Genomic DNA, 22,073 nt, shown 5'->3' with positions numbered 1-22,073 from the left:
CCTGCCAAGAACACGCTTCCAAAAACTCTATTTTTTTTTTTGTTAAACACTGAAGATTGATAAATGCTTCTAGAATAAAATAGTGGAGAGATAGGATAACACTATTAGCTTATAGGAGCATAAAAATGCTCATAATAGCTTCTAGGAGCTTAATAAAACACTAGTGGGTATGGAGCCTCAGGGAGGTGTGTTTTTGGCCCCAAATTTATTCTGCAGCAGGATAACGACCCCAAACATACAGTCAATGTAATTAAGAACTATCTTCATTGTAAAGAACAAGGAGTCCTGAAAGTGATGGTTTGGCCCCCACAGAGCTCAGAACTCAACATCGTCCTGTCTGCCTGGGATTACAAGAAGAGACAGGAGGATTTGAGGCAGCCTACATCTGCAGAAGATCTGTGGTTAGTTCTCCAAGATGTTTACAACAACCTACCTGCAGAGTGTAAAATTGTAATTCTAAATTCATAATTCGGCACTTATAGGACTTAAATTATATTTATGGCAAGCTTGCAAAATATTTGTTATTTATGATTAATCATACTTAATATTAAAATGTGTGGTTGGCCTTGAACAAGTGATAGTGTTGAATTCTTCAGTTATAGATGAGCCAGAAAAATGTAAAAAAATGTCAGAGTATTTGGAGTTGACTAGCTGGAAGCTGAGTATTTAGGACATTTCTGTAGATGGGTATACTGTAGCTGGTTAGAAGATCTCTGGTGTAGGGTGTCATGGGAGTCAGAAGTGAACCAAAATAGAATTAGTATGAAATAGTATATTCTAGTAGTATCTGTGTATTTAATTCATGTTTTATAAGTTGGTAATATACGTTACATAAGTAGATTTTTGGTTATACAATATTATTGAGATATTATGTTGTAAAGATAGATTATAGTTGTACTATCTTAATAGAGAAACTGGTTACATGAGTAAGCTGATGCAACATTCTCATCTTTAACTTTTTAGATCAAGAATAGAATGTTACATATGGGCTTGTAAATCAATATATGTAGTGTCCCCTCCCTTCAATGAAAAGCTCTACTAAGCAGAATTTTTTTGCCATACAAGGTTCTGAGTTATGAGAATTATTTATGACGTCTGCATGTAACATAAGAAGACATACTGAGATGTACACATTATTTACATACTGACAAGCTTAACCACTTGCCTACCAGGCACTTTTACCCCCTTCCTGCCCAGTTCAATATTCAGCTTTCAGCACTGTCGCAGTTTGAATGACAATTGTACAATCATTCAACATTGTACCCAAATGAAATTTTTATCATTTTTTTCACACAAATAGAGCTTTCTTTTGGTGATATTTAATCACCACCGGGTGTTTTAATTTTTGCACTATAAACAAAAAAAGAGCAAAAAGTTTCTATTATAAAATTTTGCAAACAGGTAATTTTTCTCCTTCACTGATGTGTGTTGATGAGGCTGCACTGATAGGCGGCACTGATGGGCACTGATGAGGTGGTATGGATAGGCAGCACAAATGGGCACTGATAGGCTGCACTTGATGAGGTGGCCCTGGTGGGCATTGATGAGGAGGCACTTATGATGCTGCACTGATAGGCAGCAATGATGGTTACTGATAGGTGGCACTGACAGGTGACAATGATGGGTGGCACTGACTGACGATGCTGACTGACGGCACTGACTGGTGGCACTGCTGGATACAACTGCTTGTACAGCACTGATGGATGTCACTGATCATCAGTGCACTGATGATCAGTGCTGATCAGTTCAAATTAGCCAATATGTTCACATTTGCTGGTTATTGGCAGTACTTTCCTCATGCTATGACAGCGTGAGGAAAGTGCTGCCGATAACTGGCAACTGTATTTACTCCGTGATCTGCTGTGTCATTGGACACAGCTGATCACGTGGTAAGAGGCCGCTGTGATTGGCCTTTTACCTCATCATATGATCAGCTGTGTCCATAGGACACAGAAATCGCTGGGTGCGCGCCACTGGGGGTGTGTGGTAGGGCGCATTCTGGGAAGACGTCATAAGACACTTCTCTGACTCAACTACAAGACCATAAACTTTTTCTCCAGCAATGTATACAGCTATATGACATGGTGTTGAATCTATCTCTTGCATCAGGTCAGACAGTTTAACTCAATGAATTAACTCACATGTTGAGGAAGTCAGATGAGGAAATCCATTCAGATGTTCCATTTAATGGAGGATAATCATAAGTAAAAAAACGTTAATGTTGTAAGCCTCATGGAAAGATGCATACAGGAAGACAGGATACTGTGGAATGACTACCAGAGGGGGAAAGGTATACACAAGTACGGTGAGAGAAAGAGCTCAGCTTAGACAGGAGACAGCTTAAAAACACAGAGCAATGATAAACAAGTGATGGTCACAGAGAAATAATAATAAATCAAATAGTGTAACACAACACTCCCCGTCTGAAATCTTTAGATTTAATAACTTCAAAATATACAGTATATATTCAATAAGTCCAATTCTGATGAATGTCTTGGAACCTGTAACAAGAAAAATGCAACAAGCAAACATAAACATAAGTTCAACTGGATGCAGAACACGTAGTAATCCAACATGGGACATCTTCAGACAATACCAAAGTTCCAAGTAAAAAAACCAATGGTTAGCAGAAATGTACTCCCCGCTGTGCCAATAGCATGGGAGAGTGGTTGCATAAGTCAGTCGCCTGGCAACTCTGTAATTGGTGGAGCAAAAGTTTGTGTTGATCCTCCCTTGGTTACCTTGACCTCTACCTTCTGGACCTTGTCATCATCACTGGGCATAACCTTCGTAATAAGACCCATAGGCCATTCATTTTGACAAACTTCCTTGTCCTTTTGGAGAATAAGATCTCCAACTTTGAGATTAGGCTTAGATGTTTGCCATTTGTGATGACCTTGAAGATGATGAAGATACTCCTTCCTCCAGCAATGCCAAAACACATAGGCTAGATGTTGCACCTGTTTCCACTGACACCTGTAGATATTCTTGGAGTCAATTTCACTTGAAGATATTTCAGCAGTTCCAATCTTTTGAGTAAGAAGCTAAGCTGGAGTAAGGATCACTGGAGCATCAGGATCTGACGATACCAGCACTAAAGGTCTTGCGTTCACTATAGCAGACATTTCAGCAAGAAAGGTAGACAAAGTCTCATGGGTGAGTGGTAACTTATGATTCTGCAACATGGAATCAAGAATTCTTCTTGCTACTCCAATCATTCATTCCCAGGATCCTCCTATGTGTGAAGAATGTGGGAGGTTAAACAACCATACATCCATTGTTGGCCAGGAAATTGTCTAATTGCAACTCTTTACATGCTCCAACAAAGTTGGTACCACAGTCGGATCTCAGTTGCTTGACTAGTACTCTAACAGAGAAGAATCTTCATAGGGCACAGATGAAGGAAGAAGAATCCATAGACTCAATCACTACTATATGTGTCGCTTGGATGCTAAGACAGATAAACAGTACAGCCCACCTTTTACTATTGCCAGCTCCACTACAAGTTTTCTGAGTAATGACAGACCATGGACCAAAAACGTCTATTCCAACATAGGTGAAGGGTGGATCTGTACTTAGGCGATCAGCTGGGAGACTCGACATTTGTTGCTGTTGATGTCTTCCTCTTAACTTGTGATACTTGACACACCTGAAGAGCAGAGAGGAGACACACCTTTTTTATACCAACAACCCACAAGCCAGCTGATCTGATAGCACCTTCTGTAAATGGATGGCCTTGGTGTTGCACCTGTTCATGGTGGTGACGAACCAGAAGAGTAGCAACATGATGTTGACATGGTGTGATTATAGGATTCTGTTCTTTGCTGCATAGGTCAGATTTCCCTATACAACCACCAGCTCTCAGCAGCTGATTGGCGTCAACTATAGGGTTTAGATTGAAGATTGAATTGTTTTTGGACAATTCAGTTCCATTTATTATTCCCTCAAATTCCTCCACATACACCTCTTGTTGCACACAACAGATAATTACCTCTTCTGCATGTGCAATATCTGCTGCTGTGGGGTATCCAGAACAAATGTGCCAGCCATGACACTCTGATGTAGAGTTCTTTGCAAAGCAACGAGAAATGTGAATTAAGCGAGCAATAGCTTTTACAGCAGATGACCAGGTAGAAAAACGCTCAGAACGGTGTGACTGCAGTTTCTGTTTTGTACTCAAAGAAGTATGGAGTAAAATGTTCACAGTTCTTATTTCCTTATGATCTTCAGTACTTACTAGTCCATAGGTGTCATCAGTAAGGAGTGAGTAGGAGTTCTCACACAGAAACCTTGGAGGCGAAAGCCATAAGCTGTTCTGAAGAGCTGCTGATGACATGGCTCTGGTCCCACAGTCAGCTGGGTTGAGTTCAGTGGGAACGTAATGCCATTGACTTGGTAGAGAGTACCTCTTTACACATTCTACCTTGTTGCTGACGTACATGTAAAACTGTTTTGTTTGGTTGTATATATAACCAAGTACTACCTTACTGTCTGTATAAAAGGTGAATCAATTCTAGTGTCCATATCACTTCGTATGACTTCGGCAATTTCTACCGCTAGACGTGCCAGTACATTGCTGGTCCATGTTGGGCATGTATGTAACAGCAGAGAACACAGGCATATGATGAATTGGCTCTGTGGATCACCATGACTGCAATTCATTCTTTTTTATAATGCCCATGTTCAGGGTTAGGTCCAAAAAAGTTTTAAATTCATAAACCCTGGTAGGTTTCCATGTGAATTGTCTGGCAAGAGCTGAGTTTGGGTGAGCGGCCATGTATTGTTGTGCATATAAATTGCTTTGGCCCACAATCAATTGATACAAATCTCCCTTGAAAAACAGCAGAGGGGCTAAATGCTGGTGCTGACAGCGAATGGGGCTGATCCTGCTAACACTGTGTTTTTGGGGACACTATACAAAAGAGGCACTAACATAGTTCTGTTCGTGATCAATATCTTGATCCGTACAAACACTATACTAGTAATGGTGGTGATCAGCGACCTATAGCGTGAGTGCGATAGTGTGCGGGTAATCTAACGCTAGCTGACCCTGGCTGGGAGGGGCTTTTACTGACCCTGGCTCTATCTGACACTATCTGATGCGCTAATGGCAGTAATACAGTGATCAGTGAAAAATTCTATATACTGACTAATGGCACTGGCTGGGTGATGGGGCGATCAAAGGGTTAAATGTGTTAATTTAATGTGTGTGTGTGTAAAATGTAGTGCTTTTACTCGGTGCCGTGTTCTCTCTTCTCTCCCTAGACCGATGGGTGGGGGTGGGGGCAGCAGGGGGCACAGGCACGTTAACACCCAAAAATAAGAAGAGATGTAAGATTACGCTGCTTTGCCAAGAGCGGTTGGCAAGTAGTAGAAAAAAACAGAAAACTCTTAAAGAAAATGTAAAAAATATTCTCAATATGGTATTTTTTTTTAAATTTTTTTTTAAATATTTTTATCAGCATAGTACAATAATACCATAGTAACATTGTACTACTGTGGGAATGGGGGGGGGGGGGGGTGATCAGGGATTTTTTTTTTCTTTTTACACTTTGCTTTGCAGGAGAAATAAAGATAATTTCTCCTGAAATGAAAAGCTTGCTGTCAGAACCTAACTCATTCATGAACTGTCATCAATGACTTAAGTTTTGACAGCTCAGGATAGTGATCTGTGATTGGCTTGGGCTGGTCACACGGTACAGGGTGCTGTGATTGGCCCCATGTATCATGTGACAGCTGTGGGCCCAATCACAGCTCACTAGTAAGAGGAGCAGAGCTGTTGTGAGTGAGATTGAAATGGTTAAGATTTCTTTTGCTGCTCTTTGGCGTGCTGAATGAGTTTCCAACTCTGCTTTCTTTTTTGCATATGCAGCCTGCACCCTGCTGGCTTCCACTTCACAGTGGGCACTAATAAGTCGCTCACTGAGTGTAGAGCGTCTTGAACTATGTGATTTAGAGGACTCTCTAGAATGTCTTGTAGAAACGGATCTGTGAGATGCAGTGTCTTGTAGCAGCTTTATCTTTGCTTCTGCCTTTAATTTGGTTTGCTGGATAAAACTGTTTTTCTAGATTAACCACCTCCCGTCTGGCCGTTGTATATAAACGGCTGGACGGTGGCAGTGCAGGGTCGGGTGTCCATTTATAAACGATCCTCCCCGCACCCTGCTTGTGCGCTCTTCCTGGGAGCGCGCAACACCGATCATCGGACGGGACGTCTGTACGAGGTCCCAATCATATGATCACTGATTGGCCAATCAGTCATCACATGCAGAGTAGTAAGCAAGATGTCACTTCTGATATCATTGCTTACTACTAGTGAAATCTGTGAATGATCACAGAGGTCACATGGTACAAGGCTATTCACAACAGCCTTGTACCATGTGACAAGCTGTGACCAATTACAGCTCACTCAATAGTTCTCAATGGCTGCAAGAATGCAGCTAGAGAGAAGGAGAAATGATTGCTTTTACATGCTTTATGTAAAAAAAAAATAAAAAAAATCTTCATCACCCCCCACAAGTAGTACAGTGACACTGTACTGCTAGGGTGACAGTATGTAAAAAAAAAAAAATAAATAATATAAACAAATTTAAAAAAAGTTTCAAAATTATAATTTTTGGTTATAAACTAATTTGAGTTATTTTTTTACTAAAAATATAACGGAATAAATTTTGGCCAAGATTTATTATGAAATACTATTTATTTGCAACACTTAAAAACACTTTTTTAAAAATTTTTGTACTTTTTAATTTACATAGCAAAAAAAATAAAAATCCCAGCGGTGAATAAATACCACCAAAATAAAGCTTTATCTGTCTCAAAAAAATGCTAAAAAATGCATATGGGTACAGTGTTGCATAACCGCGCAATTGTCATTCAAAGCATGATAGCACTGAAAGCTGAAAATTGGCCTAGACAGGAAGGGGGTAAAAGTGTCCAGACTGAAAGTGGTTAAGAACCTGGAAGCTGTTTAATTCCTTTAAGGAATCTTCCATGTGCATGCTCTGTAAAACATTATTGAACTTGCTGGTAAACTGATAAAGCTCATATGAGGCAGAAAGTTGTTGGATGACGCCTTCTAGTAGCCATATCTCATGTTCACCAGATTGTGTGATTGAGTAACAACCTTTTCCCATAATAACTTCAGGCCAGTTGTTAGTTCAGAACTTAAACTTTCATAATATTCCATCATTTTCCAAGTTGGGTAACACAGCTGGATCTGAGTCTTGTGCTTGGTCCTCTGTATGTGACATCCGTTCACAGATGGAGCCCTTGTAACAACATTTACAGATAACAACATTTACATAATTATTTAAAATTAATATTTCAGTATATTTAAATTTTAAAACTGCCATGCCAGACAGAATTATGTTTCAATATTTTTATTAAATTTTTCAGAGAAAAACAAGGAAGTGCGATATGGTTCATTCATACAGTATTACATTAGATGATATATAGTTAAACATTTTTGTTGTTGTTCCACCCAATGGTAGGTGGAGGTGTAGATCTTGTTTAGCAATATCATCAGAGGTATTCATATATAGGTATGATGAGCCTTGGTGGGGAGTTGGGTTGTTAGGGGGGTTTTGGTGGGGAAGGAGAGGATTGGGGGGAGGAGGGATATAACTGGGTAATTGAGGAAATACCAGTCTTGGATTGGGTGGTAATTCAACTAATAAAGTGTCATCAGGATTGTAGAGAACATTTTGGGTGGTTTAGCCATCAGGTCCATTGGTTGTTAAATTTGTGATAGGAAGAAGTATTAATTGAGGATAGTTTTTCCATTTGACATTGGGTGTTAAGGTCTGTAATTAATGAAGTGATTGAGGGGGTATTATTTGTGTTCCATAATCTGGTAATGTTAATTTTGGCAGCAAAGAGTATGTGGGTAATAATTGTTCGGGAATGAGGAGGGAGTTTCTCGTTCCCGATGTGTAGGAGTGCTAAGGAGGGGTTTGGGGTTATCAAGATTTTGCTTATTTCAGAGATTAATTGAAAAGTAGTATTCCAGAAGGATCTGAGTGACTTACATGACCAAAGGATATGTAGTGTTGAGCCTGGCTCACCACATTGTCTCCAGCATGTAGGAGACTGTTTTGGGTAGTAGATGGAGAGTTTGACCCGGGTAAGGTACCATTGGTGGAATATTTTTAGATATGACTCCCAATGGGAGCTGCATCGGGTAGCTTTATAGGTGATGTTGAAGGTATTTTCCCAGCATTTTAAAGTTATTTTCTCTGATAGGATTTCTTACCAGTTGGTTAGGGAGGTTGTAGAGTAAATTGTAAGTTTATGAGATATGTATAAAAAGTGGATATACCTTTGCCTGGGTATTGAGGTTTGGTGAAGAAGATGAAGGCTGTAATTGGTATCATAGTGGTGTGGGGTAAGATAGATGTTTGTAGACAGTGAGCAATTCTTAGGTATGTAAAGTTTTCAGTAGTAGGGAGATTATATTTGGTTTGGAGAATTTGGAAGGGGCATATAGATTGATTGATATAGAGGTCTGTTATATTGGCCAGACAGAATTATATCCACTGTTATCACTAAGGGGTCTATGTATAAAAACTTTGCTGTGCAAATGTGTCAAACATTCACAGTCTCAACAAAACGTGTTGTATTTTGTGTAGTATAATTATCTTCTAAGATGGTAATCACCATCTAGTGGCCATAATGTTTTTTTTTTGTTCCTGATCGAGGTATTTAAAAATAAATACCCCATTTAGATCACTATGTGGTGCTTTTGATCATAAGAGATAATTATTTTACAAAATATGCAAAGTTTTAAGGGGGCTGTGTGAGTGCATGACGTACTTGTACAGTAAAGTTTTTTTACATAGACCATTTAGTGTTTTATTCAAGAAATAAGGAGATGTAACTTGCTGCCTTGTATTGGCTTTGAAATGATTACACTCCTATGTAGTGAAAGGGATGAGCCCAACTATAGCACAGATCATACGCCCATAGATACCAAAAGTGCCAGATTTGCCAGGACAGTCCCACATCTATGAACTGTGCCCTGATGATGCTGTGTCCTGAGATGACATTGTAGCATCACCCTTGTTTGAATTACTGAGGATATTACTCATGGCTTTGAATGGGAGGTTTACAAATAATTGGATGTGATACCAATGTGGGTATGATCTGAGTGGAATCACCCATTAAGGATCTGGGGGGAATGTTGGGAAGAAGGGTGTGGTTTGGGTGGGCCAAGGGTGGTGGTGACAGTATCCCGGGGACTGGAATAAATGTTGGCAAGTATGTACAGCACACAAAACACAGGTCACACACAACATATCCATATCACAAAGACTACTCATCACAGCAGAACAGATCACAAAGAGCACCCACAGCATACAAAGCAGACAAGGAGGACAGTACATACTGACACACAAGACTCACGGAGCTCAGCAGATTTGCAGCCCACGCAATACACATAGGTTGAAAAAAGTCCATCTAGATTAGCCAATGGAAAAAAAATATATAGAAAACCTCCATAAACAGAAACGTAGACCAACAATTGATCCAGACGAAGGCAAACAAACCATGTCCAGCATGGAAAGAAAATTCTTCCTGATCCCCTAGAAGGCAATCAGATATTCCTTGGATCAACTACCCCGATGTTAAAAAAAAGCACAGAGTACAACCACAGTACAGAACACACACAGCACACATTGCTCCCAACATACAAAGAACAAAATATAATCAGCATATAGGGAAGCAATCAGGGCTAGAAACCACGGGGCCCAATACAGCCAACCTGACAGGGCCCCTCTCCAAATAAACCCAGTTTACTATGCTTCAGTTATGAACTAATACAGTAAGTGATTGGTACTGATCACTCATTGTGTTCATTCAAGAAAGGAAGTGGCTGGTAAATGTGACATATTTACCAGACCCTTCCCCCCACTTTCCATCCTGAAGGATCTTATTGTGTGCTTGCAGCTGCTGGTGGAAAAGAGAGGAAGGAAGTCAACAGCACTGTGGGGGTGGGGGCACATGGGGGGCCTGGGCAGCAGGGGGAAACATATGATGCAGAGGGAGGGTGATGGGTGTGAGATGGGGGAGCCATTACTGGAACCTGGCTCTCTGCAGCAGCTGAAAGCCAGCAGAAGGGAGAGAAGACAGCTTTCAGCTGCTGTAGAGCGAGCCATACAGGGGATTGGTTCCCCTCCCGCCATGCTGGTCACCCTCCCTGCCCACATCTGATTCACGCAGCTGCCTGAGCCCCTCTGCTGGCCTGGGCCCCATACTGGAGGAGTGGTGGTACCACCTTATCCACAGCCCTGGAACCAGTTCACAAAAAAAAAAATCAGAGAACTGGAGAAAGTGCAGAGAAGGGCAACCAAAGAGGCATGGAATGGAGGAGTTCAGCTATGAGGAAAGATTAGAGGAACTGAATTTATTCTCTCTTGAGAAGAGGAGATTAAGGGGGGATATGATCTCCATGTATAATACATAAGGGGGGATATGATCAACATGTATAAATACATCAGTGGTTCATATAGTGAACTCGGTGTAGAGCTATTCACCTTGAGGTCATCACAGAGGACAAGGGGGCACTCTTTATGCCTGTAGGAAAATAAATGTAACCTTCAAATATGGAAAGGCTTCTTCACAATAAGAGCTGTGAAAATGTGAAAAAGACCCCCTTAAAGTGGTTGTAAACCTCAGTCATGAAATCTGAACAAAGCACATATATCTGTAGTGTTTAGTTGTGTCTCTACAAAGCTCCAAGTCTCATTTCTCTTTGATGCTTCTTTCCTTTGTTATCAGCATGTGTCATTTCTGAGAAGTTTTCCTGACACCCAAGATAAAATGGTGACGGGGAGGGAGCTCAGCACACAGCGTATCTACTCGCAACACAACTCTGTATGTTCCTTTGTTCCTGTGCAGTGTGTGGAAGTGGGGGCTTTCAGAGTTTACAAGAGCTCTAACTGCAACTCCCACTCCCTCCTCTGTGAAACTGGCAGACTAAGAAGGATTTTATTTACATTCAGCCCTTTTGGAAGAATATAGCAAAGAGAAGACTGAAGATAAACAAGTAAAACACAATGCATAATTGAATTTTTTTGTAAAATATAAAAGATGATGTTACACCAAGTAAATGATACCAAACATGTCACGCTTTAAAATTGCGCACGCCCCTGCAACATTGGCAAATGGCGTAAATTTTACTATTCATAGTAAAGCTTTAAAAGCCTTGACAGGTTACCACTTTAGATTTACAAAAGATGTCTAGTCCTAGAATTATTGCTCATGATCTGATGATTGCAGCGATACCTCACATGTGTGGGATGATCGCTGTTTGCACGTGTGCTGGACCGATATTTGCGTTTGCCTTTGTGTGCGAGCACAGGGAGGCAGGGGCACTTGAACTTTTTTTAATTATTCATTTTTTTTTATTGTTAATTTATACACTGTCACGCTAATTTTTTTTTTTTAAATTGCTGTCACAAGGAATGTAAAAATCCCCTGTGACAGCAATATATATTTAACAGGTATTTTTATGGAAGGATCTGATGTCTGAGACCCCAAATCCCTCCTCTGCGCTTAAAAGCATTCAAAACACAAAGATTTGTTAGGCCATCGTTTCCGGCTTACAAAAAAGGGGAGCTGGTCAAAGTTGATTCCAGCTTTGTTTGGCTGTCTGGCCAGCTGGAGGATGCGCCGGCTGGTCGCTCAGGACTCCCAGTGGGATGGGAGATCCCAACAATGGCGAAAGGGGGGGGGGAGGGGGCGTCTCCTCCTGCTGCTTGTAGAAGCAATCAAGCAGCTAGTTACCACTCTGATAGCTAGTAAAAAAGAGCCGCCCACTGGCTATAAAAAAAAAAAACTGTATCAGGCATCACTCCTGTACAACCACTGAAAGTCCAGTGACATACAGGTATGCCGCTGGTCTGGAGTTTGTTAAAAAAAAAAAAGTTGGATGCCTTCCTACATGCACAAAATATAACTGGATACTAATATTTAGAGGTAATAACACCAGGGGTAGTTGATCCAGGGAATATCCAATTGCCTCCTGGGGGAAGGAATTTTCCCCTACTGGAGCACTTTAGATCATGCTTTATTGTTTTTTTGTTTGTTTTTTTTCTTTGATTTCCTCTAGATCACCTGTGGGTATAGGATTGTATATGTGGTTTTCTATTTGGTATTTTTTTCTATTGAATGAACTAGATGAACTTGTTTATTTTTCAACTTGACTAGCTATGTACTGTAACTATGCAATTTAAAGCTTAAACAATAGCACAGCATACAGCACAAAACACACACAGTGAAATGTATACAAAGCATTGAGTGCAATCAGCAAAAAGACAGAAAACACAAATCAATCAGCAAACACAGAAAATACATAGCACAGAGAGCACACAGCATAATCATACACAGTATACAAGGAACAGAGGGCGCATGTGCCACAATAAAAATCTTTAACATGTCATGCCTGTTGGAAAATAAAAATTGTGTACATATACTGAAGCCGTCCATAGACTGATTGAAATTCGTTAAACAGTAACCGGCTGAGTTTCGATCCATCTATGGGCAGGCTGGTTGTACTGAAATTGATCTATCAATCGACTTTAATACAACCAGCTTGTCTGCCTGTTTTTTTTAGTTTGATTATTGATCATTGTATTCTGATAGCTGGGAATCCTCCCGCTGTCAGAATACAATAGGGAAGGATTTCTCCATCCACCCTAATTTGTTTGTTTTTTTTTCATAGTTACACAATCAGTAAAGTTGAATAAAGACACCAGTCCATCCAGTTCAATGTGTGTATGTATACGGTGCAGCGCTAAACAGTTCAATTAATAATGAATGCTCATTATGTAAAATATGGCAAGATTAATAAAACCATAAAATCCTCATAAGAATAAAGTGACTTGTGACAAAGTGCCAAAAATTCATATATTTTCAGTGACTCTCGTGATCTCATATAGTCCGTCACTGTTAGAGTGACCAGTAGTGGTGATATGATGCTAGAGTAATAGTCCCAATTAAGAGTATGGGAGATCAAATTATCTCCAGTAATAGGTGCTCCATCCAGACTGTCAAATGCAGGTACCCGCTCCCCCTCCCTCCCCAAAGGTCAGCAGTCATCTCTGTACTGTCCGCAGTCTCTGGTCATCCCTGTGCTGTCCGCAGTCTCTGGTCATCCCTGTGCTGTCCGCAGTCTCTGGTCATCCCCTGTACTGTCCGCAGTCTCTGGTCATCTCCTGTACTGTCCGCAGTCTCTGGTCATCCCTGTACTGTCCGCAGTCTCTGGTCATCCCTGTACTGTCCGCAGTCTCTGGTCATCTCCTGTACTGTCCGCAGTCTCTGGTCATCTCCTGTACTGTCCGCAGTCTCTGGTCATCTCCTGTACTGTCCGCAGTCTCTGGTCATCTCCTGTACTGTCCGCAGTCTCTGGTCATCTCCTGTACTGTGTCCGCAGTCTCTGGTCATCCCTGTACTGTGTCCGCAGTCTCTGGTCATCTCCTGTACTGTGTCCGCAGTCTATGGTCATCCCTGTACTGTGTCCGCAGTCTCTGGTCATCCCTGTACTGTGTACGCAGTCTCTGGTCATCCCTGTACTGTCCGCAGTCTCTGGTCATCCCTGTACTGTGTCCGCAGTCTCTGGTCATCTCCTGTACTGTCCGCAGTCTCTGGTCATCTCCTGTACTGTGTCCGCAGTCTCTGGTCATCCCTGTACTGTGTCCGCAGTCTCTGGTCATCTCCTGTACTGTGTCCGCAGTCTATGGTCATCCCTGTACTGTGTCCGCAGTCTCTGGTCATCCCTGTACTGTGTACGCAGTCTCTGGTCATCCCTGTACTGTCCGCAGTCTCTGGTCATCCCTGTACTGTGTCCGCAGTCTCTGGTCATCCCTGTACTGTCCGCAGTCTCTGGTCATCCCTGTACTGTCCGCAGTCTCTGGTCATCCCTGTACTGTCTGCAGTCACTGGTCATCCCTGTACTATGTCCGCAGTCTCTGGTCATCCCTGTACTGTCCGCAGTCTCTGGTCATCTCCTGTACTTTCCGCAGTCTCTGGTCATCCCTGTACTGTCCGCAGTCACTGGTCATCCCTGTACTGTGTCCGCAGTCTCTGGTCATCTCCTGTACTGTGTCCGCAGTCTCTGGTCATCCCTGTACTGTCCGCAGTCTCTGGTCATCCCTGTACTGTCCGCAGTCTCTGGTCATCTCCTGTACTGTCCGCAGTCTCTGGTCATCCCTGTACTGTGTCCGCAGTCTCTGGTCATCTCCTGTACTGTGTCCGCAGTCTCTGGTCATCTCCTGTACTGTGTCCGCAGTCTCTGGTCATCCCTGTACTGTCCGCAGTCTCTGGTCATCTCCTGTACTGTGTCCGCAGTCTCTGGTCATCCCTGTACTGTGTCCGCAGTCTCTGGTCATCCCTGTACTGTCCGCAGTCTCTGGTCATCCCTGTACTGTCCGCAGTCTCTGGTCATCCCTGTACTGTGTCTGCAGTCTCTGGTCATCCCTGTACTGTGTCTGCAGTCTCTGGTCATCCCTGTACTGTGTCTGCAGTCTCTGGTCATCCCTGTACTGTGTCCACAGTCTCTGGTCATCCCTGTACTGTCCGCAGTCTCTGGTCATCCCTGTACTGTCCGCAGTCTCTGGTCATCTCCTGTACTGTTAATTAGTTTGCACTACTGTACGAGTTGTTTTTTCTAAACCAAAAGCTCGATATTCAGGTTTCATTGCAGTGTTGGCACTTTGAAAGAAATAAGTTGGTTTTGGGTTGCAGTTTGGGCACTCGGGCTCAAAAAGGTTCGCCATCACTGGTGTAGGGTATTGTAAACAGCTCCAAAAACCACCCACTTCCAGTTGGACAATCAGGTGATATTGATTCGATCTAGTTAGCAGCATAGCTTGAATGGGATCCGTATCCTTACTAGTGCCCCACCCAGAGAAATGCTGTAGCTGGGTTGCTATAAAATACAGTTTGGCAGATGGGACTGCCAGTTATATACCATCCTTAGGCAGCTGTAAAATGGGCAATCAAATTCTTTGTTGTTTCCCCTTCCAAATCAGATTGTGATAAAGAGAGTCAATTTGTTTAGACCACTTTTGTGTTATCCATATCAGTGAATTGTGTAAAATATACAACAGCTGGAGAGCCCAGATCATTTTAATGAGGTCTGTTCAACCCACAATGGACAATGGGAGTTTACACCATACCATGCTCTTAGTTTTACATTTCTTCAATAATAAATGCAGGTTATGTTGCAAATAATCTTGTACCCAGGGGCGGACTGACAACTCATGGGGCCCCCGGGCAGTAGGGGATTATGGGGCCCCTGTGTCCTTGCCCACACTCAAACCACACCCAAAAAAGGCTATGAAAGGTAACAGGGGCATCTCATGGGGCCCCCTACTGACCCCGGGCCCTCGGGCAATGCCCGAGTGCTCGAATGGTCAGTCCACCCCTGCTTGTACCCTTGGGTGAACCCAGACTTCTAGATATTTAAAGGCCAAGACAATTTTTATCTGTTGGGCAACTGGTGGGAGCTCCACATGCAGGCCATCTAGGGGGAGAAGTACTGACTTGTCCCAGTTAATGTGAAAAATTATCCAAACATAGTGATGGTAGATATAAGGGAAGAAAAGGACCCGTCAGTATCTCCCAAAAAGAGCAGGGCATCATCTGCATAAAGAGCCACCTTATCTCCAAATTTCCCCTTCTAAAATTGACTGTGGTGTTCGATTGCCTAATGGCAGTTGCTAGCAGCTCTATCACCAGGGCAAATAGAAGAGGGGATAGGGGACACCCCTGGCGAGTTCCCCTGAACAGGGGAAAGGAATTGGACTATGAACCATTAATAGGCACAGTGGCTCTCGGGCCAGAGTATAAAAGTTGCACCCAGCTAATAAAGCTGTCTCCCAAGCCAAATAGTCTTAATACCTTCCATAGGTAGGGACACGCAAAGCTATTAAACTCTTTGGCCCTACAACCCATATTATCAGAGGGCATTTGTTGGTTTAAAAATAATCTACTGATATTAACAGCAGTTGAACTGGTGGGTATACAGTTGCAAGAAAAAGTATGTGAACCCCTTGGGATTACGTGGAGTTTTGCATGAATTGGGTATAAAATGTGCTCTGAACGTCATCTAAGTCACAACAATAGAAGAACACAGTCTGCTGAACATAATACTACACAAACCTTAGATGTTGCCATGGTTTAATTGCACGTAACATGTAAACATTCACAGTGCAGGGAGGAAAAAGTATGTGAGGCCCTAGCTTAATGACTTCTCCCAGAGCTAATTGGAGCCAGGAGTGAGCCAACCTTGACTCCAATCAGTGTGATGATATTGGATGTGTTGCTGACGGCTGTCCTGCCCTTAAAAAACACACACCTCTTTTGGGTTTACTGGTTTCAAGAAGCACTGTCTGATGTGAACCATGCCTCGCAGAAAAGAGCTCTCAGAAGACCTACGATCAAGAATTGTTGACTTGCATAAAGCTGGAAAGGGTTACAAAAGTATATCCAAAAGCCTTGATGTTCATGTGTCCACGGTAAGACAGACTGTCTACAAATGGAGAAAGTTTAGTACTGTTGCTACTCTCCCTAGGCATGGTCGTCCTGTAAAAATGACTGCAAGAGCAGAGCGCAGAATGCTGCATGAGGTAAAGAAGAATCCCAGAGTGTCAGCTAAAGACCTACAGAAATCTTTGGCACATGCTAACATTTTTGTTGACACGTCTACAATAAGAAAAACATTAAACAAGAATGGAGTACATGGGAGGACACCACGGAGGAAGCCATTGCTGTCCAAAAAGAATATTGCAGCACGTTTGAAGTTTGCAAAAGAGCACCTGGATGTTCCACAGCACTACTGGCAAAATCTACTGTGGACAGATGAAACCAAGATTGAGTTGTTTGGGAACAACACACAACACTATGTGTGGAGAAAAAAAGGCACAGCACACCAACATCAAAACCTCATCCCCACTGTAAAACATGGCGGAGGGAGCATGATGGTTTGGGGCTGCTTTGCTGCCTCAGGGCCTGGACGGATTGTTGTCATTGATGGGAAAATGGATTCCAGAGTTTATCAAGACATTTTGCAGGAAAATGTACGACCATCTGTCCGCCAACTGAAGCTCCGCAGAGGATGGGTGATGCAACAGGACAATGACCCAAAGCATACAAGTAATTCAACAAAACAATGGCTGCAACAGCACAGAATACGCCTTCTGGAGTGGCCCAGTCAGAGTCCTGACCTCAACCCGATTGAAATGCTGTGGCATGACCTTAAGAGAGCGATTCACACCAGACATCCCAAGAATATTGCTACACTGAAACAGTGTTGTGAAGAGGAGTGGTCCAAAATTACTCCAGATTGTTGTGCAGGTCTGATCTGTAACTACAGGAAACATTTGGTTGAGGTTATTGCTGCCAAAGGAGTGTCAACCAGTTATTAAGTCCAAAGGTTCACATACTTTTTCCTCCCTACACTGTGAATGTTTACATGTTATGTGCAATTAAACCATGGCAACATCTAATGTTTGTGTAGTATTATGTTCAGCAGACTGTGTTCTTCTATTGTTGTGACTTAGATGACGTTCAGAGCACATTTTATGCCCAATTCATGCAAAACTCCACATAATCCCAAGGGGTTCACATACTTTTTCTTGCAACTGTAAATCTCAATTGGTCAGGATGGACCAGGCATTGTATAACTTTACCCAAGTGATTAGCCAGTATTTTTGTGAGAATCTTAATGTCTAAATTCAGAGAAGAAATGGGACAGTAGGATTCAGGGAGCAAACAATCTTTTCCAGGTTTCGGAAGCACAGTGATACCCACCACATTCATACACACTGGCAGACATTGGAGGTCGCAAGCTGAGCTCAATACTTCCAATAGTTCTAGTAATAACATGTACTTGAAGCTTTTATAAGTTTCAGAAGGTAAGCCGTCTAATCCCGGGACCTTGTTGTTAGGGGTCTTGGTTACTGCTTTGTCCAATTCTTCTAGTGTAATGGGGGAGTTCAGGAACTTCCTATCAGAATCAGTTAAGCGAGGAAGCTTGAGGGCATCTAGAAATTCAGTTAATAAATATGATGTGTATTGTACCTTACTGCAATACAAATCTTTGTAAAAAGAGTGAAAAGCTCCTATAATTTCTGTCAGATCCTGTGTAAGCACCCCAGGGGCAGTATTAATGGAAGCAATATAGTTAGACAGGGATTGTGATCTAGCAATAACCACCAGTAAGTGGCCAGTGTTTTCACCATCAGCAAAGTATTGACATTTGGTACTGTCTGCCTTGTCATACAACTGTTTCTTATAAACCATTTGAGCATCCATCCTTCAACTGTTTCTTATAAACCATTTGAGCATCAGTAAACCGCTTCAGTTATATGTACCTCATACGCCAAAAAATTCTCCCAGTCCCTGCTAGCTTTCCTAAACACACTAATATCTTTAATCAGCAGCCCTCTCAAGTACGCTTTCATGGTATCCCACACACCAAGTGGGGAGGCTGTCCCTTTATTAAGTCACAAAAATTCAGTAAGATATCCTGGTATAGCATCACCCCTCAGGAGCACCTGAAACCAGAAAGGACTGACTCTTCAATAAGTATGATTAGATGAATGGGAAATTTAGAGTTTAAGTACTAGGGGGGAGTAGTCTGATAATCCCCTACGTCGGTAAGAAATATCAATGACGTGGGGTATGATAAGGTCAGACCCCAGGGCTAAATCTATTCAGAAAGAAGACTGGTATGTGCTAGAACAGCATGAATATAGAAGGGCTGTGAGGTTAGGCAGCCTCCAAATATCCCTAAGGCCCAGTTCAGTAAATTGGCGATAAAAAGGCGTCTCAGTTTGTGCTTCCGCTGGGCTACAATCCACACAAGAATTACACGCAGAATTAAAGTCCCCTACTACCAGAAAGATAATCCCTGGGTTATTGGCCAACAAAGTAGCCATCACCTTGAGGAAATCACTACTGTAGTGGTGTGGTACATAAACATTTCCTAGTAGACATTAAAAATGATCAAAACAAGCTAAAAAAAATATATCACCCAGTGGGATCTATGGTCGCTTGTCAACAGGAAAAATGCACCTTAGCCGAGATTAGAATACTGACTCCTCTAGCATAAGATGAGTAAACAGAATGATACGGGAAAAGTACAGGAAAAGTACAGGAATTTGATGATTGAGTAGAATCTGGAGTGAGATGCATTTCCTGTAGACATGCAATGGAAGTATCATAGTCAGAAAGTTAAAAATTGTTGTGCGTTTAACAGAGCCCTTCAAACCCCTAATATTCCAGGAGGTAATTCTAAGTCCTGCAGCCATGGGAGAGGGGGGAGGCCAAAAATTATGATCAAGAAGGACACAGAAGGGAGGTCATCTGCCCCTCTGTACAAAGCAAAAAAGCAAGAAAAAAACAAACAGTCAGCAGTTAAAGCTGTGAGGTAGATATTGAAGAACAATGGTGGAGCTGACATTATTTATTACAGGTACTTATATAGCGCCATCAATTTTATGCAGCGCTTTACATACATATATTATACATTCATATGAGTCCTTAACCCTCAAGAAGTGTACAATTTAAGGTCCCTAACTCACATTCATACGTATACTATGGCCAATTTTATACAGGAGCCAAATAACCTACCAGCATGTCTTGGGATGTAGGAGGAAACTGGAGGAAACCCACCCAGGCACAGGGAGTACATGAAAACTCTAGGCAGGTGGTGCTGTGGTTGGGATTCAAACCGATGACCCTAGTACTGCCAGGAGAAAGTGCTAACCATTTAGTCACTGTGCTGCATCTAGCAGGGCTTGGCTGAATGGTCTGCATAGGTGGATAGAATGTACACCCGTCATCTGAGCAGGACTGAAAAGGCAACAGTTAAAACATAAAAAGAAAAAAGCCCAAATCAGTGGGCCAGAACAGCTGTCCAATTCTGCCGGATCAATCTTGGGGGAAGAAAAATACTCCAAAGCCACATGTCAGCAGGATAACATTATAAGAATAAGTAATATAGCTTAAGCAGTGTGACATCTTGACAGAAGGTGCCGCCTTTAGCAACGGTATGAAGATACAGCAATTTTAGTAGGCTGTTAGGAGTGGTAGATAGTCATGGTGGAGAGCAGGCTCTGGAGAAGTACTGTTCATTACGATCCAGCCAGTGGGCTGTGCTCTTGGGAGCATCAAAAAAGTGGGTTTCCCCCTTCGCCACCACTTAGCTGGATACAGTATTGCATAGTGGACGTGAAGGGCTCAAAGCCTGCATTTCACATCATCATATTGGGCTCTCAGCTTCCAGACTTCAACAGAGAGGTCCGGAAAAAATGAAATCTTTGATCCATTAGGCTCGATGAGGCCTCTAGCACGGGCTAAAGCTAAGATGTTGTCCTAATCTTTATAGTGAAGCATTTTTAAAATAAAAAGCCAGGGACGAATCCCAGGAAGAAAGCGGTCGGGCAGGAATGAGATGAGCCCTTTCTACCACAAAGAATGGTGTAACCACTGCTCGATGTAAGCAGTGGGAGTGCTCAATCCTCAATTTTTTCCGGACGTTATTTCTCCATAGGTGGTTCTCCATGTCATCAATTCGATTAGCATGACGTTGAACTACAACATTAGTTGTGGAGTTTAGCTTGTTCAGCCCAAACACTCACCACTGCATAAAGCTGTGCATATCTTCCGCTGCCCCGGGTATTGGTATGCAGGGCCTGGTAGGACTCACCAGTAGTCAGCACAGCTGGGTCACCTGGAAGTTCCATAGCTGAGGTGGAAGCCTCATGTCTCTGTTGCTCTTCACTGGGCACATGAGCAAACCACTCCAGTCGCACCGCTTCCACCTTGCTTTTATTCCATGGAGTATGAGGAGGGAGCGGATCGGCACCTTTGTGGCCATTCCAGTCCAGATGCCCCGGCCTCTTCTCTGTTCCTTCTAACCATAGCCCTGGTCATGGGACACCACAGGAGGGTGGCCTGGGAGACGAAGGAGGTTAGTAAGAACCCAAAGCACCGAGTAAAGTCACTGTGAGGAGACTGTAAAGTTGATAATAAGCAGAGTTTCGGCAGGAGCTAAGGGCTCAACGTCTTCTCCCATTGGCAGCTTCGCCATGCCTCTGTATTAGCAGATTTAAATACACTAACACATTGAAGCCAAACTCCAGCTAACACTTTTTAAGCAGTTCAGCAATCTGTTTTTTTTTCTTTTGGGATAAAGGTTTTACCTAAATAAATAAAAGCTGATCAGTGTAAGTTCCCTTGTCAGTGTTAAATGGTTTGTCTCAACCCTGCAACTGCTACATCTGCAAGATAGCTTGTTCTTTTGAAAAACAACAGACTTGCTGGCCAGATCACCAAGTGAAAATAAATATACGAAAGCCTAAAAAAAGAAAACTAATGCAGCCACATTAGAATAGGTAAGCAGCATTATAATAAATGTCTGCCTTTCGGTTAAATACTGCTTTAAGCGACCTGAGACTGAATAGTTTTCTCCCTACCCCAGAATAATCATATAGATATTTGTATATTGCGATCATATCTCCTCTTAAGCGTCTCTTTTCCAGGGAGAATAAGTTTCATGCTTGTAGTTGTTTCTCATAACTGAGGTCTTCCTTTGGAGTCTCTCCAGTTCAAGCAGATCCTTCCTGAGGTCTGGTGACCAGAACTGCACAGCATACTCAAGATATGACCAAATCCGTTTTGTAAAGTGGTAAAGTTATAGTTAGGACCCCCAGATCGCACCTTCAAACCACCCAGAGGTTCTCCCCCTTGTAAATAACTTGCATTCATATTTTTAGCCCCCCATGTGCATTACGTTACATTTTTCTACACTGAACCTCGCCTGCCATGTAGCTGCCCACTAGGTGTTCTTGTAAAGTTGCCATGTCCTGTTATAAAGTTTTTGCCCTTCTTAGTTTTGTATAATCAGCAAACACTGAGACTGAACTATTTATTCCAATCTCAATATTGTTTACAAATGGGTTAAACAGAATTAGTCCCAGGAGAAAGCCCTGGGGTACCCCACTTATAACACCAGACCATTCGGAAAATACGTTATTTATCACCACCCTCTGGATGCAGTTGTATAA

At 42.4% G+C, this 22,073-nt stretch overlaps 1 protein-coding gene across 6 annotated transcripts in view; it reads left to right on the top strand.

The window, feature by feature from the left end:
- LOC149462998 (galactoside alpha-(1,2)-fucosyltransferase 2-like) overlaps positions 1-22,073 on the top strand; it is a 224,384-nt gene that overhangs the window by 125,389 nt on the left and 76,922 nt on the right. Inside the window, exon 1 of one of the 6 annotated variants that reach the window (XM_089676063.1) lies at positions 10,824-11,044. The exons of the other annotated variants lie outside the window; for them this stretch is intronic. The gene's annotated coding sequence lies outside the window, so the exon portion shown is untranslated. Of the gene's footprint in view, positions 1-10,823; positions 11,045-22,073 lie in introns of those variants that run through there. 6 annotated transcript variants of the gene reach the window in all.

The sequence above is a fragment of the Staurois parvus genome, unplaced genomic scaffold (assembly GCF_062004578.1).
Source record: "Staurois parvus isolate SC_StPar_1 unplaced genomic scaffold, SC_StPar_1.0 ptg000163l, whole genome shotgun sequence".
NCBI lineage: Eukaryota > Metazoa > Chordata > Amphibia > Anura > Ranidae > Staurois > Staurois parvus.
Note: the sequence above shows the minus strand (reverse complement) of the source record. Positions and strands in the feature narration are given on the sequence as shown.